Source organism: Phyllostomus discolor, chromosome X (assembly GCF_004126475.2).
Source record: "Phyllostomus discolor isolate MPI-MPIP mPhyDis1 chromosome X, mPhyDis1.pri.v3, whole genome shotgun sequence".
NCBI lineage: Eukaryota > Metazoa > Chordata > Mammalia > Chiroptera > Phyllostomidae > Phyllostomus > Phyllostomus discolor.
The window spans coordinates 50,782,780-50,799,228 of NC_050198.1; the positions used below are offsets into that span (position 1 = coordinate 50,782,780).

The 16,449-nt window shown below is 39.0% G+C and overlaps 1 non-coding gene across 1 annotated transcript; it reads left to right on the forward strand.

Moving 5' to 3' along the window:
• The first annotated feature begins 1,067 nt into the window (after positions 1-1,067).
• LOC114505930 lies at positions 1,068-1,286 on the forward strand. Its single transcript, XR_003685366.1, has one exon. It is a non-coding gene; the product is annotated as a small nucleolar RNA U3 (small nucleolar RNA).
• The last annotated feature ends 15,163 nt before the right edge of the window (positions 1,287-16,449 follow it).

Genomic DNA, 16,449 nt, shown 5'->3' on the forward strand with positions numbered 1-16,449 from the left:
AATCACTGTCATTGCTTATTGGATTTGGTAGTGACAGGCAGCCCAAATGCCGGTGTCTTTTCCGGTTACACCAGGAGACTGTCCCTAAGATTCCCACTTGCAAGATAGAGATAAAAGCCTCAAGACACCCAGTCGGGCCACATACCTGGGTTGCAGGCCACAGACCCCAGCAACTGCACATTGATGTTTCTCTCTCTCTCTCTCTCTCTCTCTCTTTCTCCCTTCCTTCCCTCTCTAAAAATAAACAAATAAAATCTAAAAAAAAAACATTAAAAAAAAGCCTCAAGACACGTGTGTTCTCCCTCTGGGGATCAGCCAGTACCATTCCTTTTCCTCTCTTCCCCCTCCCACCGCTCCTTTATTCACAGGTACACATCTCCTAAACTCTGTGCAGAGGTGCCCAAACTTTTGGTATCTCTGGGACACACTGGAAGAAGAATTGTCTTGGGCCACACATTAGATACACAAACACTAATGAAAACTGATGGCCAAAAAAAAAAAAAAAAAGGATTTTAAGTAAATTCATGATTTTGTGTTGGGCTGCATTCATAGCCATTCTGGGCTGCACACAGCCTGCAGGTTGAGTGTTGGATACCACTGCCTTAAGGCAATGGTAAGGTGGCAGCTTGTCCAGGCTAATCCCTTGAACCTGTCTGTAAGGCCCCTTTTCTCTGGCTTCCCAGTGAGCTAAAGCAGCCCAGCCTAGGCTCTCCTGTTGCTTCTATGCTAAGCCCTATTCACCACCCTCAGCCCGCCCATTCTCTCCCTTGAAAATACACAAATAAAACTTTACTCATTCAATTTTGTCTTGCTGATTTTTAATTCTTTACTGTGTCAGTGAGAAGAACCAAGTTTTCAGTAATATGACTATGAATTTTCTTATAATTTTCCTTCTATGACTAATAAAACTGGCTTAGAAGCAATTTCAGAAAGAAGTAAATTATTTGCAGTGATAGTGGTGTCCATGGAATAAATGTTCTTTTTGTTTTTCCTTAGGAGAATACTCAAGTTGTATACATTCTTATTTGTTAAAATGATCTTTGTCAGTGTAAGAAATGTCCAAATCTAAGACTATACTTATAGGGATCATTTCTATAGTTTGTTACTAGAGAAGTTTCTCTGAATGTGTAGAGGACCTGAAACCATAAGGAGGAGATAGTGTTCCCTCCTGAACATGAAGTCAGTCGGTTCTTGGTGTTGCTTCAGTAACTGCCATTTGCTATTGATGATCCTTCTCCTCTCTCTCCATTGAGGGAGTGAGGGGGAGAGAACATCATCACAGTGGAAGAAACTAAAACAAATGTCCAAATCTATAGAGAATTTTTGCAACTGTATTTGATCCAATCCGATGATATGCCAGAGAGCAAGATCTCAAATGCTCCAGAGAATAACAGCTTTCTTTTTTCAGTTTCTTTTAAGTATATGAAATTAAGGAGGGAACTTAAAGATGATTATAGGAAGATAGGAGGAAGCAAGGCAGAAATTAGATTACATTATTATTTGCTTTCTTGAAGATGGCTATATTTTAGAAGGAGGAGTCTGAATAGGTGGTTCATGCATTACAAGCAGGGTTCTAAAAAGAGGTACTGTATTTTGCCATGTTTAATGTGCACTCATATCTTTGGCCCACACCTCTAGGAAAAAAACTTTTGCTTTAATTTTTTAATTCAATTTTTAATTTATTTATATTTAGATACTTGCTTTTTTGTATTATAAAAGATTTTTAGCATTTATTTTTTGAATATATTATGGTACAAGAAATTTTATGTAACAAATAATTATAAAACACAAGAACAGATACAAGGTATTTCTGGTACTACTTATGTACAATGCACATTCTTATTTTCCCCTCAAAAATTTGGGTAAAAAAATCGCTACATACAGCAAAATGTGCTATTTCAAAGGTATGTCAACCTACATGCACAGAAAGAGTGGACAGGAATTGCTTAATGTAAAGATAAATGTTTTATTAAAGAAGTCATATGTGTGGGGTATGACTACCCAGTTAGGAATTTATGGTCAAATTATCCTGTGAGATTACTTTCCTTGAACCCCTTTTTCATCCAAATATTTTACAGTTACAATTAATATTCTCCATTTCCTATTGCTGTTAATATCCTCATTTTCTATGAGAATTTTAAAAAAATTATTTGAATTATTTCATTGTTCAATTAGAGTTGTCTGCATTTTCTCCCCACCCCTCCCCCCATCCCCTCCAAACCCACCTCCCTCCCTTGTTTCCACCCTCCCCCTTGGTTTTTTGCATGTGTCCTTTATAGTAGTTCCTGAAAACCCTTCTCCCCAATGTCCCCTCCCCCCTCCTCTCTGGCTATTGTTAGATTGTTCTTATTTTCAATGTCTCTGGTTATATTTTGTTTGCTTTTTTCTTTTGTGGATTATGTTCCAGTTAAATGTGACATCATATGGTATTTGTCCCTCACCTCCTGGCTTATTTCACTTAGCATAATGCTCTCCAGTTCCATCCATGCTGTTGCAAAGGGTAGAAGCTCCTTCTTTCTCTCTGCTGTGTAGAATTCCATTGTGTAAATGTACCATAGTTTTTTGATCCACTTATTTGCTGAAGGGCACTTAGGTTGCTTCTAGCACTTGACTATTGTAAATTGTGCTGCTATGAACATTGGGGTGCATAGGTTCTTTTGGACTGGTGTTTCAGGGTTCTTAGGGTATAATCCCAGCAGCAGAATTGCTGGGTCAAAAGGCAGTTCAATTTTTAGTTTTCTGAGGAAATTCTATACTGTTTTCTACAGTGGCTGCACCAGTCCACATTCCCACCAACAGTGAACTAGGGTTCCCTTTCCTCCCCATCCTCTCCAATACTTGTTTGTTGATTTGTTTTTGTTGGTCATTCTGACTGCTGTGAAGTGGTAGCTCATTGTGGTTTTAATTTTCATCTCTCTGATGCCTAGTGATGCTTAGCATTTTTCATGTTTCTCTGGAACCTCTGTATGTCCTCTTTGGAGAAGTGTCTGTTCAAGTCTTTTGTCCATTTTATAATTGTTTGGTTTGTCTTCCTGGAGTGGAGTCATGTGAGCTATTTATATATTTTAGAGATCAAGCCCTTGTCCAAGGTGTCATTGGCAAATATGTTTTCCCATACAGTTTGTTCTCTTTTCATTTTAATGCTGTTTTCTTTAGCAATGCTGAAGCTTTTTAATTTGATGAGGTCCCAATTGTTTATTCTTTCCTTTGTGTCCCTTGCTTTAGGTGACATATCTGTGAAGATGTTGCTGTGTGGAATGTAGGAGATTTTCCTGCCAAAGTTTTCCTCTAATAGTTATGACTTATATTTAAGTCTTCTATCCACGTTGAATTTATTTTTTTGTATGGTGTAAGTTGGTGATCAAGTTTCATGTTTTTGCATGCACCTGTCCAGTTCTCCCAACACCATTTGTTGAAGAGGCTATTTTTGCTCCATTTTATGCTTCTCCCCCCTTTGTCAAATATTAATTGACCATAGAGACTTGGGTTTATTTCTGGGCTCTCTGTTCTGTTCCATTGGTCTATGTGCCTGTGTTTATGCCAGTACCAGGCTGTTTTGATTACAGTGGCCTTGATATACAGTTTGGTATCAGGTATTGTGATCCCCCCTGCTTTGTTCTTCTATCTCAAAATTGCTGTAGATATTCAGGGTCATTTACAGTTCCACATAAATTTCTGAAATGTTTGTTCTATATCTGTGAAAAATGTCATTTGTACTTTAATAGGGATTGAACTGAATCTATAAATTGCTCTGGGTAGTAAGGCGATATTGATGATGTTAATTCTTCCAATCCATGAACATAGTACATGCTTCTATTTGTTTGTGTCTTCCTTAATTTCTTTCTTCAGTGTTGTATAGCTTTCTGAGTACAGGTCTTTTACCTACTTGGTTAGATTGGTTAGATGTATTCCTAGGTACTTTATTTTTCTTGTTGCTATATCGAATGGGATTTTTTTTCTTGATTTCTGTTTCCAATATTTTATTGTTGGTATACCAAAATGACTTTGATTTCTAGATACTGACTTTGTATCCTGCTGTTTTGCCAAATTCATTTATTAGGTCAAGTAGTTTTTTGGCAGGGTCTATAGGATATTCCTTGTACACTATCATGCCATCTGAAAAAAATGACAGTTTTGTCTCCTCCTTTCCAATTTGGATGCCTTTTATTTATTTTTTTTTGTCTGATTGCTGTGGCTAGGACTTCCAGTAGTATGTTGAATAGGAGTGGTGACAGTGAGCATCCTTGTCTTGTTCCTGATCATAGCAGGAAAGCTCTTAGTTTTTGTCCATCGAGTATGATATTGGCTGTAGGTCTCTCACATATGGCCTTTATTATGTTAAGGAGTGCTCCCTCTATTCCCACTTTGCTGAGTGTTTTTTTAATAAATGGGTGCTGTACCTTATCAAATGCTTTTTCCGTATCTATTGGCATGTACATATGATTTTTGTCTTTGCTTTTGTTTATGTGATGTACTACCTTTATTGATTTGTGAATATTGTACCATCCTTGCATCCCTGGGATGAATCCCAATTGATCATGGTGAATGATCTTTTTAATGTATTGCTGAATGTGGTTTTCCAGTATTTTGTTGAAGATTTTACTATCTATGTTCATCAGCAATATTAGCCTGAAATTTTCTTTCTTTGTTATGTCTTTATCTGGTTTTGGGATTGCTTCATAAAAAACATTTGAGAGTCTTTTGTCTTCTTGAATTTTTTGAAATAATCTGTGGAGGATGAGGGTTACCACTCCCCTAAATGCTTTGTAAAATTCTCCTGTGAAACCTTCTGGTCCAGGACATTTTTTGTGTCAGAAGCTTTTTGATTACTTTTTCAATTTCATCAGGTGTTATTGGTCTGTTCATGCTTTCTGCTTCTCGTTCATTGAGTTTTGGCAGATTATATTTTTCTAGACATTTGTCCATTTCATCTAGGTTTTCCAATTCTTGGCATATAGTTCTTTATAATAATTTCTTACAATCCTTTGTATTTCTGTGGTACCAGTTGTAATCTTTCCTCTTTCATTTCTGATTTTGTTTCTTTGGATCCTCTCCCTTTCTTGATGAATGTGCTTAAAGGCTTGTCAATTTTATTTGTCTTTTCAGAACCAGCTCCTGGATTCATTGATCCTTAGAATTGTGCTTTTAGTCTCTATGTCATTTAATTCTGCTCTGATCTTGGTTATTTCCTTCCTTCTGCTTGCTCTGGGCTGTCTTTGTTGTTGTTCCTCAAGTTCTTGTAGGCGTAGGGTTAGGTTGTTTGTTTGAAATGTGTCTATATTTTTTAGGTAGGCCTGTATTACTATGAACTTACCTCTCAGGACTGCCTTCACTGTGTCCCTTAAGTTTTGGGTTATTATGAGTTCATTTTCATTTGCTTTGAGAAACTTTTTTATTTCTTCTTTAATCCCATTCTTGATCTGTTCATTATTTAATGGCATGCTATTTAATCTCCATGATTTTGAGTGTTTTGGGTTTTTTTCCTTCAAGTTGTTTTCTAGTTTCAGTTTCTTGTGGTAGGAGAAAATGGTTGATATGATTTCAATTTTCTTGAATTTGTTGACACTCGTTTTGTGTCCTGTTATGTGGTCTATCTTTGAAAATGTTCCCTGTGCATTTGAAAAGAATGTGTATTTTGCTTCTTTGGGATGAAGGGTTCTATATATATCAGTTTAGTCCATTTCACCTAGGACATTATTCAATGCCATAATTTTTTTTTGCTGATATTTTGTTTGGAAAATCTGTCCATTTTTGACAGTGGGTTGTTAAAATCCCCTACTATAATTGTGTTGCTGTCAATATCTTACTTGAAGTTCTCCAAGATTTTCTTTATGTATTTAGGTGTTCCTATATTGGGTGTGTATATATTTACTATGTTTGTGTCTTCTTGATGGATTCTTCCTTTGAGTATTATAAAAGTGACCTTTTGGTTCTTTTTTTATGGCTCTTTTTTTGAAGTCTGTTTTGTTTGATATGAGTATTGCTACCCAAGCTTTTTTTTCCTGTCCATTTGCTTGGAATATTTGTTTAGAGCCCTTCACTTTCAGTCTGTGTAGGTCTTTTGTTCTGAGGTGGTCCTCCTGTAGGCAGCATATGTGCAGGTCATGTTTTCTTATCCATTCTGCTATTCTGTGTGTTCTGATTGGGACATTTAATCAATTTATGTTTAAAGTTATTATTGATAGGTACTTATTCATTGCCATTTTCTTGTACCTGTGGTCCTCTCTCTCTCTCACTGTTTATCTTTCTGTTCTTAAAGCAAATACTGCAGAGCTGGTTTGGAGGAGGTATATTCTTTGAAGGTTCTTTAGTCTGGAAAACTCCTTATTTGGCCTTTCATTGTAATTGAGATTTTTGGTGGATAAAGTAGTCTTGGTTGCAGGCTTCTGGTTTTCATTACTTGGAATATTTCTTACCATTCCCTTCTGGCTTTGAGAGTTTCCATTGAGAAGTCAGCTGTTAGCCTTATTGGGGCTCCCTTGTATGTTACTTACTGTTTTTCCCTTGCTGCCTTCAAGATTATCTCTTTATCTTGGAATTTTGCCATTCTAATTATGATATGTCTTGAATTGGGCCTCTTTGTGTTTCTCTTGATTAGGACTCTCTGTATTTCCTGGATTTGTGTGACTTTTTCTCTCATTAAATTGGGGACGTTTTCCTTCATTACTTTTTTAAACAGGTTTTCTATCCCTTGCCCTTCTTCTTCTCCTTCTGGTATTGTTATAATATGGATATTATTACATTTCATGTTTCCTGCATTTCCCTTAATCCCTCTTTATTCTTTATGAGCCTCTTTTCCTTTCTTTGCTGATTTTGGGTGTTTTTTTTTTACCTTGTACTCCAGCTCACTGATTCGATCCTCTGCTTCATCTAGCCTGCTTTTGATTCTTTCTACTCTGTTCTGCAGTTCAGAAATTGTATTCTTCATTTCTTCTTGGCCCTTGTTGATAGTTTCTGTTTCCTTTTTCATGTTGGCATAGTTTTCAGTGAGTTCATTGTAGTTTCCTTTTAGTATTTGGTAATTCTCTGTGAGCTCATTGAGTTGCCTTATTGTTACAGAACAAACAAAGGGGGGGCTGGGACGGTATACTATTATTGAAAGAAAGCCCCCAGGTCTGTCATGTCCGCCGCCAGAGGAAAGACGTCTCTCAATGCCAGAGACTTGTGAAAAGGAAACGAAATGTTTATTTAATGCTATACAAACTTAAAGTAGTGGCCTAATGTCTTTTTCAAAAATCCTAAAGTCCCTTTAAAACACCCACAAACAAACACAGTCCTTCCTTCCTTCCCCCTTTGCCCAGTCCAGAGTACCGTATCTCAGGAAAGGAAACAGAAGTCCATGGCTCAGGCAGTCCTCTGGTTATTCCCAGTTAGTACTCCATCTCGACTGGGAGACCTCCCCGGGTTCCCAGCACCCTCAGCTGTGTCGCCAGGATCTCTACTAAAACCAGGTGGTGGTTCCCCCTTCTAAAGCTGTGGGGGTCCCCACTCTGGCAAAGGCACATGGTCCTCTCTCCCAGGGCCACAGGAGTCCCTACTGACCCAAAACTGTGTGCTTCTCCCCCTGCACAATGGCTGCAAGGGGCGGGGCGGGGGTCGCCACTCTGCCAAAGCCAAGTGGCAGTTCTCTGCTAAAGCCGCATGGTGATTCCCTCTCACAGGCCTGCGGGAGTCTCCACTCTGCCAAAGCAGCATGGTTCTCTCTCAATGGCTGCCATGTCTGGGTTTAAATCCCCCCGCCAATCTTTCTCTGCAGCCCCATTTCCGACTCCTCCTACACTCGGGCACACTTGCCCTCAATTTACTGTCTTCTCCAGCTTTTCTGGTCACCATCGTGGGTCTGGGCAGGTGTGACCCCATGTCATGGAGCCAATCTCTGAGCTCCCACGCAGGCACTGTAACTCGGGGGACCTTCCCCCCAGTCCCATTTTGTGGGGGGAGGTCCCTTTCCATCCCCCTGGCCTTGAGCATGGCCATAAGCTATTTAGCATATCTAAGCCACCAGCCAAAGGCTATAGATATGTTAAATGACCACACCAGAGGTTAGCTGCAAGGCTGTTGCTATGCAAAACAGCTCTCAAAGGCCCTGCTCCATTTGTCCCTTTCCCCAACCCACACCCTGCGGGGGGAGTGAAGAATCTTAAAATCTCCTGGACACCTTAAGTTCTGGACCCCATTTCAAATGCCCATTTGGGGTCCCCCCTCTTGGCTGCAACCTGTAACATTATAACCATTGCTTTGAACTCAATATCTGATAGTTGACTTACTTCTATTTCATTTGGTATTCTTTCTCAGACTTCCTCCTTTCCTTTCATTTGGGGATTGCTTCTTTGTCTTCCCATTGTTTTTGAGACTCTTCTTTTTAGCCTCTGCTTCTTAAATTGATATGTTCTAACTCTCTGGGTTTATGGTGTGAACTTTGATGGTAGAAGACCTGTGAGATTCAGTGGTGTTGTCTGCTTGATCTCCCAAGCTCACTGGTCTTGGACTGTCATTTAAGTTGGCTCTGTGTTTTTCTTTGGGTTTTGATTGTTGTTGGGTCTTTCTTTGGTGGGTCCTTCCCACCAGCTTGTTAACTGTGGGTCACTCTGTCTACTTCCTCTTTTTTTTTGTCGTGCATGTGTGGACAGGTTTTGTTGGAGTTTGTTCTTCTGTGTGTAGAAGGTTTTGAGGATTCTCTCTTGCTCTTGTTCAGTTGTTTTTTTCTGGGTAATTTCTCCACCATTTAGTTGTACTTCAGATATGTCCTGGGTTGAGTTAGGTTGCTTCCACTCCCTCCTTCACCTTCTTCTGTTGTTATCTGTTGGTGTTTCCTTTGTTGTTGGGTTTCATCTTCCGGTATGTATCCTGGTGCTCATAGCTTCCACCTACTCTCACTGCCATCTTCAGCCCCCAAATTTTTATGGTATAACATAATGTAAGCTCTTTTACATTCAACTATTTTACAAAACAGTTTTAATAAATCAATCATGGATTGCAATGGGTAAAATATTCTTTAACAATAGATGGTGAGAAAAGTGTTGATCAGAGACCTTGGTGCTATGGTTGATGCTGAAGGGGAAAGCTGGGCATGCATTCTGGAAGATTTGCAATTCCTCTTCTGGAAATGGACAGTTACCCCCAATACAGGGTAACAATGTTTCTTTTATTTTATTCATGTGCTTGAAAAACTATGGACTCTCAGCTGCCAGATACTGAGTTAGAGTGTGGTCTTTCCCATTGTGAGAAAAAAAAAAACAAAGATTGAATGTGAGTTATATTTATTTCTGAATGAGTGGAGATATACAGAAATGTTGTGAAAGTTTAAACCTGAGAAAAGGAACCTCACTCTTGGGTATGGCTATTCTTTGCTTGCTTTGTTTCCTTGCTTTTTTTTCTGATCTAATGTGAACGTGGTTTGAACTTTGCTGTTTTGGTATATTTTGAATCTTCTGCCTTTGCTTTTGGCCATTAGGACCTATGAGAGATCTTCTGTGAAGCTTGTTGGAGAGAATGCTTTTACCATTTATGATGTAAGAAGGGTCACTTAATGCCATTGGAATCTGGCTTGGGGCATGAGAGCATGTCTCTGCCATGAGACCAGGTGGTGAGAGGTCATGTCTCTTCCAAGAGACCCATGGACACACTGGTAGGTGAAAGAGTACCTGTACTAGGGAGGCTTTGGGCCATTTGGGGCCTAGAAAAGATCTTCTGTGTGAACCATTAATTGGACCAGTGGGAAAGGAGAAAAGATTCTAAGGCTAATTCCAGTCCCCCTTCTTCCATTGGAACTCTTTCTTTGTTCTGGGTTTTGCTTTGTTTCTGTCCTGAAAGAAAATTGAGGTTTCCTAGGGAAAGTTAAAACTTCATATGACATGGAGAGTAAACAATGAAAAGTATAATGCATGGAAATGCAATTTTAGGGGGATATTAGAAGTACAAGGATTTTTCTTCATGTTTTGTATTTTTCTCCCCACCTGATCCCTCAAGAATTTGGCTTTATGAAGGAATGAATGATGACATAATATTTCTTTGCATAAAACCAGCAAGACCAGTTTCCATTGGTGGTTTTATTAATCAAGACTTTGACTGGAATGTCATGCCTAAAGAGGGCATGACTGGAATATGGTTGTTACCAGAAAGAAAGCCTTGAGGAACCAAGATTGACATTAAAAGCTAAAGAAAGCCCACTGGAAAAATGGCTTGGTACCTTGTCTGGTTGTGTAGTTCATGGTAGTCTTTCTAGGGAAGGAACAAAGGTTTCTTTCCCGAAAGAATGCTAGGAGGAACCTCAAGACACAATAGGAACCTCAAGGACTTGAGGATGATAGGTACTGCAGGAAAAGCCAGATGGCACGAGTGTGGCTTGGCTTATGTGCCATGAAGGGCAAACTAAGGCTCAATCTAAAGGTTGCTTGTGTGAGTTCCAGCAAAGCAGGCTTAAATATCCTGTGATCAATTGATACTCTTGTGGTATTTATGCAAACAAATAGGCAAAATTAACACTGGACTTAATTCAGTTCTTTTTAGGACAATGAGGGTAAACTTAAGGTGAAAATTCACATGACAAGGAAAGTCACAATGCTCAGTAGTGGACATTAGACTCTAATACAGCTGTCTTTAAAAGTTTGTTTTCACTTGGAAGTTGAAGTTGGAATGTGACATCATCTGAGATGTTCAATTTATAGGCAGGAAGGTTTTGTCAGATTGTCACTATTTAATGTCATTCCAACAAAGGTCTTGCAACTGGATGTCTTCTCAAAAGACAGTCTTTCAGACACAGGCTGATTTGGGATTTGTTGTATGAATTAAATTGTGTGTCATTGCTTTTCTTTTCATGGGGCTTATGCCTATGATCTCATTACCTAGGTGTTTGTTTACACAATATAGGTCTCACTTGAGAAACCCATCTGCATTGCAACCTCCTGAGGTTCAGTGGTTTGACCTGATTAAGTGGTTGGATTGATGAAGTAGGGGGCGGTCTGTGGGCTTCACTTTAAAACTGGTTTCCTTTTCTGCTCTAATGGTTTGGAAAGAAAGTGTGCAGAATGGTTTAAAGAATCCTAGAATATTTCCCCTGACCCTGAATTAGGTATAGTGGGCAAAATGACTTCAGACAGGTGTGACATATTTTGCACATCTTCCTCCAAGAAAGCCACTTTTTCTTAACCAGAGACATTGTAGAATTGGTCCATACCATTGTTATTTAGTGGTTATGGTTCTAATTGTGTCTTCTAACTCTTGTCAAATTTGTTACCTCTATAGTATGGCAAGGATGCCAACTTTGCCATCACTTGGACATTGTGTATGCCACTTCCCAGAGACAGCCAACTGATCTGGACTTTGCAAGATCCTTTTCTCTTGTGTGAAGGCCTCTCTCCACCCCAAACCCCCTCTCTCTTACAGATCTCTGGGCCAGAGGATAGGTAGGACTATGTCTATGGCCAGCAGGAAGTAGCTACAGAAGAATGAGACATTCATCCATTAGCCTTTGTAAGAATACAAAGGTCAAGAAGTGTTAAATGGGGAATTGATACAGAAAGATCTGATCAGATCACTGGGGAGAAGTAAGGAGTGGCCTTAGGAGGAGTTTGCTCAGGCAACAGTAGACAGTCTAGGATGGGACTGGCTGCAAAGCTGAATGCCCCCAGAGTACATGGAATTATGGGCAAGAAGATTTGGAATAAAAGAAGGGCTCTTGGACAGGTGGGCACAAGCTCTCTGGCTCTCAGGCTCCCTTTCTTCCTCTAGATGATGGTGCTGTAGCTGCCTGCATTTCCCAACAGATAACATTTTGGATGGAAAGAGACTCCAGATGCAGCCTAGGGTCAAGCTGGTCTGGCAGAGGGTGGCAGGTTTGTTCTTTAGATTTTCTAGAAGGGACAACCTCTGAGAAAGAAGTCTGCCATTCTTCCAAAATTGTGTAGCTTTTTTATCTTATGTTGTTTTAGTTTGTAAACTAATCCTATAGAAATAAGTTAATTAAAACTAATAAGGAGAAATGATAGAACTCAGGTGTTAGAGTTTAGCCTTAATTGATAGGCTTAAGTGACTAATGCACATGGAAAACTGTTATTCCAAAATTGTGAAGCTTTTGAATAATGACTCCTTTCCTTTACCACCAAACCTTTGCCTCTGGAATTTTGCCTAGAGGGTGGAGGTGGGCAGCAGAACCCTAACTGCTGCTCAGTAGCAGTGTCAATTGCTTGTTTTGACATATTGCTAGAATGAGAGAACTCAAGACTAGAAGTCTGTTAGAAAACCTGTGTTCTAGTTCTCAGTCTGCAATTAAATAGCTCTGTAATTTTGGGCAAGTCACAGCCTCATACAGGGGTCATAGCTTTCTTAAATTGTCACAGCATTATGTCTGTCTGTTATCAGACTAAAGGAGTCTGTTTGCTTGTGTGTATCAAAGCCCGATAAGATACAAATAGCTTGCAGCAAAGAAAGTAAGGGTTTATTACTTGAGGAAATGGTCCATGCCTAGAGTTAATAATCAAAGACCTGGCTCCTGGATGACTTCTAAAGGATGGGTTGTACAGGAGAAAAAGCATTAATTATGGTGACTAATAAAGTTAGGGTCGTGGTCAGGGTCATGGTCATGGTCATGGTCTCTACTGACTGGTCAGCACTAGGGTAGGGGGTAGATGATGAGTGCATCTGGCCATGATGTCAGCTGTGGCATTGCTTTCTCTGGTGTCATCACTTTTCTGGGTCTGAAACTGAAACAAAACTGAGGCATAGATGTTATGACTAGTTTGACCAAAAGTCTGTCTCTGGGATCAATAGACCTGAGGCTTTGTTCCTAAGATTATTTTATGCTAATAAGAACCTTATTGTCATGAGGGCCTGATGATTAAAGGAGTAGACTTGCAAGGTAGAAGGGAGCAGGTTAATCCAGGGTTCTGAATAAGACCTGTTTTTTTTAAATATAAACACTTTTAAAGCCGCTCCTTCATAAAACATAATATTTTCATTAAACATAATAATTAACTTATACCCCATAACTTGCATGTATTGATTATTTTATTATTTTCTTCTTTTTTAAATTTTATTTTAATTATTGTTCATGTAAAATTTTCTATCTTTTACTCCCATCCTGGCTCACCCACCCAGCCCTCCCCACCTCCCTCCCATTTCCACCTGCCCCTAGTTTCTGTCCATGTGTCCTTTATACTTGTTCCTGTAAACCCTTCCCCTTTACCCATGAAATTCCCCTGAAATTCCCTCCCCTCTCCCCTCTGAACACTGTCAGCCTGTTCTCTATTTCAGTGTGAATAAGACCTGTTTGAATCAAAAGGAAATAAAGGAGAAAAGTTTATATTAAAAAAATAAAGTTTCTTTATGGTTTCATTTCCTGTCTACCTCATTAGGATCCTGTAAGGACAGACTCAAAATATTCTAAATGTAGATGATTACCTCTACCATCTCTTCTCCCAACTCTCCTTCTGGTATTTTATGCTCCTAATTGTCTTTCATTTCTTTATTCCCTTTTCATTGTCCTAAGCCAAATCCTATTCATGTCAGTCTTCTGGACTATTGCAATAGGCTGATTAGACTGGCCCTATCCATTCCTCCCTCAAAACCATCCTGTACCTTAAAAGAGTTACATACTAAAGCACAATCTAACTGTGCCATTCCCAGGCTTAAAACCTGAAATATCTCCCATTGCAAAGTGATAAAATTTACTTTTAAAGTCTGGTACACAAGTTTTATCAGATACAGTTTTATCCTACCTTACCAACAACAAACCCACCACACATCATATGAAATTACTTGTATCATTTAAACCTTCAATAATCCTACTATGAAAGGTGCTTATATACCATGCAAGTCATTGATCCTACCAGATTTCAGCTCTTCCTGGTAGAAGTTCAATGTATCATTGCCAATATCTGGAACCAAGCATGAGTCATGGTTGAGAACTGCCATGCCTGGTTTCGGAAGCTGTAATCCCCCATGGCTAAGGTTGAGTAAAAAGGTCTTAGGACCAAAAGCCACTAAGGAAACAAAACTTATCCTCCTGGCAGGAGCACAGCATCTGCTCCCTTTACCTCATCCTGCTTGGCCTCAGGCTGATGACCGGTTAGCCAATGACAGATAAGATTCCTCAAGGGAGGGACTACCTAAGACAGGCATGGTGGCTAAAGGGCCATCAGGGAAGGACTTAGGGGATGATAGAAAAGAGGTGATAGACCTTCACTCCTCGGCTTTATCATAGCCTGAGTCCTCATTCTATCTGTAAGAAGTCCTAATCTCTTGGCTGCCTTACTTCTCCCACCTGACTTAAGCCTAAAATAATGCCAGAGGGTGGTGCAGCCCTGTGCTGAAAAGGGCAGTTCCCCAGGGCAATCAGGCCTAAGAAAGAACCCATACAATCCAGTGAAAGCTGCTTTACTAAGAACACCCTCAGATTAAATGATAAGGGTCCAAGCATAAAATGAGTTTCCCAAAGTTTTATGGCCCTTTGGCTATCTTACCCTGACTCAGAATAAGCCCTCATAGTTCTTTGAATGTTATCTATTGTTTGATCCTTACTGCCTGACAATAATTGATGAGCTTTATGCCCTGAATTCCTATGCAAATTAAACCCAGTAAAAGCCCATTGAGGAACAGGCTCAAGGCCCTTCTCCTTTGAGAGATTGGCCATCTTTCCTCCCCAAGCTGATTGTGTCTTGGTAGAATTATTCTCATCCACGGCAGCCCAGAGGTATGTGCGGGTGGAGCGCCCCCCTCCCCCAGTCATAATATTTCTGTGCTCTTATTTTCTTGGAAGGTACAGAAGATTGCTATACTGTGTACTGGTGCAACCTAAAAGTGTGAGAAGTTAATGCCCCAAGGATGGAGAACTCTCACCAAAAGAGGATAAAAGTCAGTAGATAAATGCTCCTGCTTCTCTATTCTGTGGAGAGGCAATATAAAGTCTGTTCTATACAGTTGCTCAGAGAGGTCCTAGCAGCAATGATCTCTAGTTGCCCACAGCAGTTGCACCCTGTTTCTTTGGAGGTGATTCTTTGGACCACTTCCTAAAAACTACCCATACCCAGTCCTTGTTTCAAAGTCTGCTTTCTAGGCAACCCACTTAAGACACATTCTTCTATTTTTCTACTTGGTCTTTTTTGATCATTATTAAAAATGTGTTAAAGTCTCCTACTATGATAGTGATTTTGTAAATTTCTCCTTATATTTCTACTAGATTTTGCTTATGTATTTTAAAGCTCTCTTGTTAGAAGACTAAAGATTCATTACTATATTATCTTCTTGGTGGAAACCACCATAGTGTATCCTACTTTGTCATATTAAGTTTATTTACCTTGAATTCTATTTTATATGACATTAACATTGATAAATAACTTTATTTTCTTTACATTTGCCTAGTATAGCTTTTTCTATTTCTTTATTTTCAATTTTATTTATTTCAGTGGTTCTCTCTTAATGAATCATAAGTATATAGATGGACTAAAATTTCCAGTCTTATGGTGAAAATTAAAACTATGCCAACACATTCTCTTACCAAGGCTGTAGGGTAACAGTCTCTCTCATATACTGCTGGTGGAAGTGTAAAGTGCTAAAATCTTTTGGGGGGGATATTTGGAAATAACTAACAAAACTACATATGTATTTGTCATTCCAAAAAACTATTCTATCCCTAGTAATTCACCCTGAAAATAAACCTATAACAATATAGAATATATATGCATAAAATTATTCATTAAGCATTATGATTTCAAAATACTGAAACAACTGAAGTCCTCATGCAAGAAAGTGCTTAACTAAGTATAGTACATCACACAATGGAATACTATGCAGATAAAAAGAGGATGAGGAAGATCTTTATTAACTGACATTGAGTGATTTCCAGGATATATTAAGTGAAAAAAAAAAACAGTGCAAAATTGTATGTCACCTTTTACATATGAAAAGGGGGGAAATAAAAAAATGTAGCTGTATCAGCTCATTTGTGCAAAAAACAAACATGAAAGGATAAACTGGAAACAAATAAGATTGATTACCTGCAGGAGTTGGTTGGGAACAAGGTAGAAAAGGGGAGAATATGGAATAAGAGTAGAAGAAATATATAAGAGTGATACTTAACTTCTCTGAATATAAGTCCTGAAAAAGTCCAACCATTGTTAATATAATGAGAATGGTTTATGCGCCATTGATGTAACCTGGCAGCCAAGGAATGTGGACTGGAATGTACATGCAAGAATAATGATGACTTCACTGTACCAGTTAGCGGGGTTGATAGATTCCATTGAGTGAGCATGGGTACTATGTGTCTGTCTCATTCAAAATGATTGAGTAAAGCAATGAGTCTGCATCAAATTTTGTATTAAGCTTGAATATTTCTCTGTGAAAACTATTTAGATGATTCAGAAGGCAGCAGCTATGGGCAACTAGTGATTGGCAGCTTCATCATGACAATGAGCCCACTCATGCATCACATCTCATGCCAGGTTTTTTGTA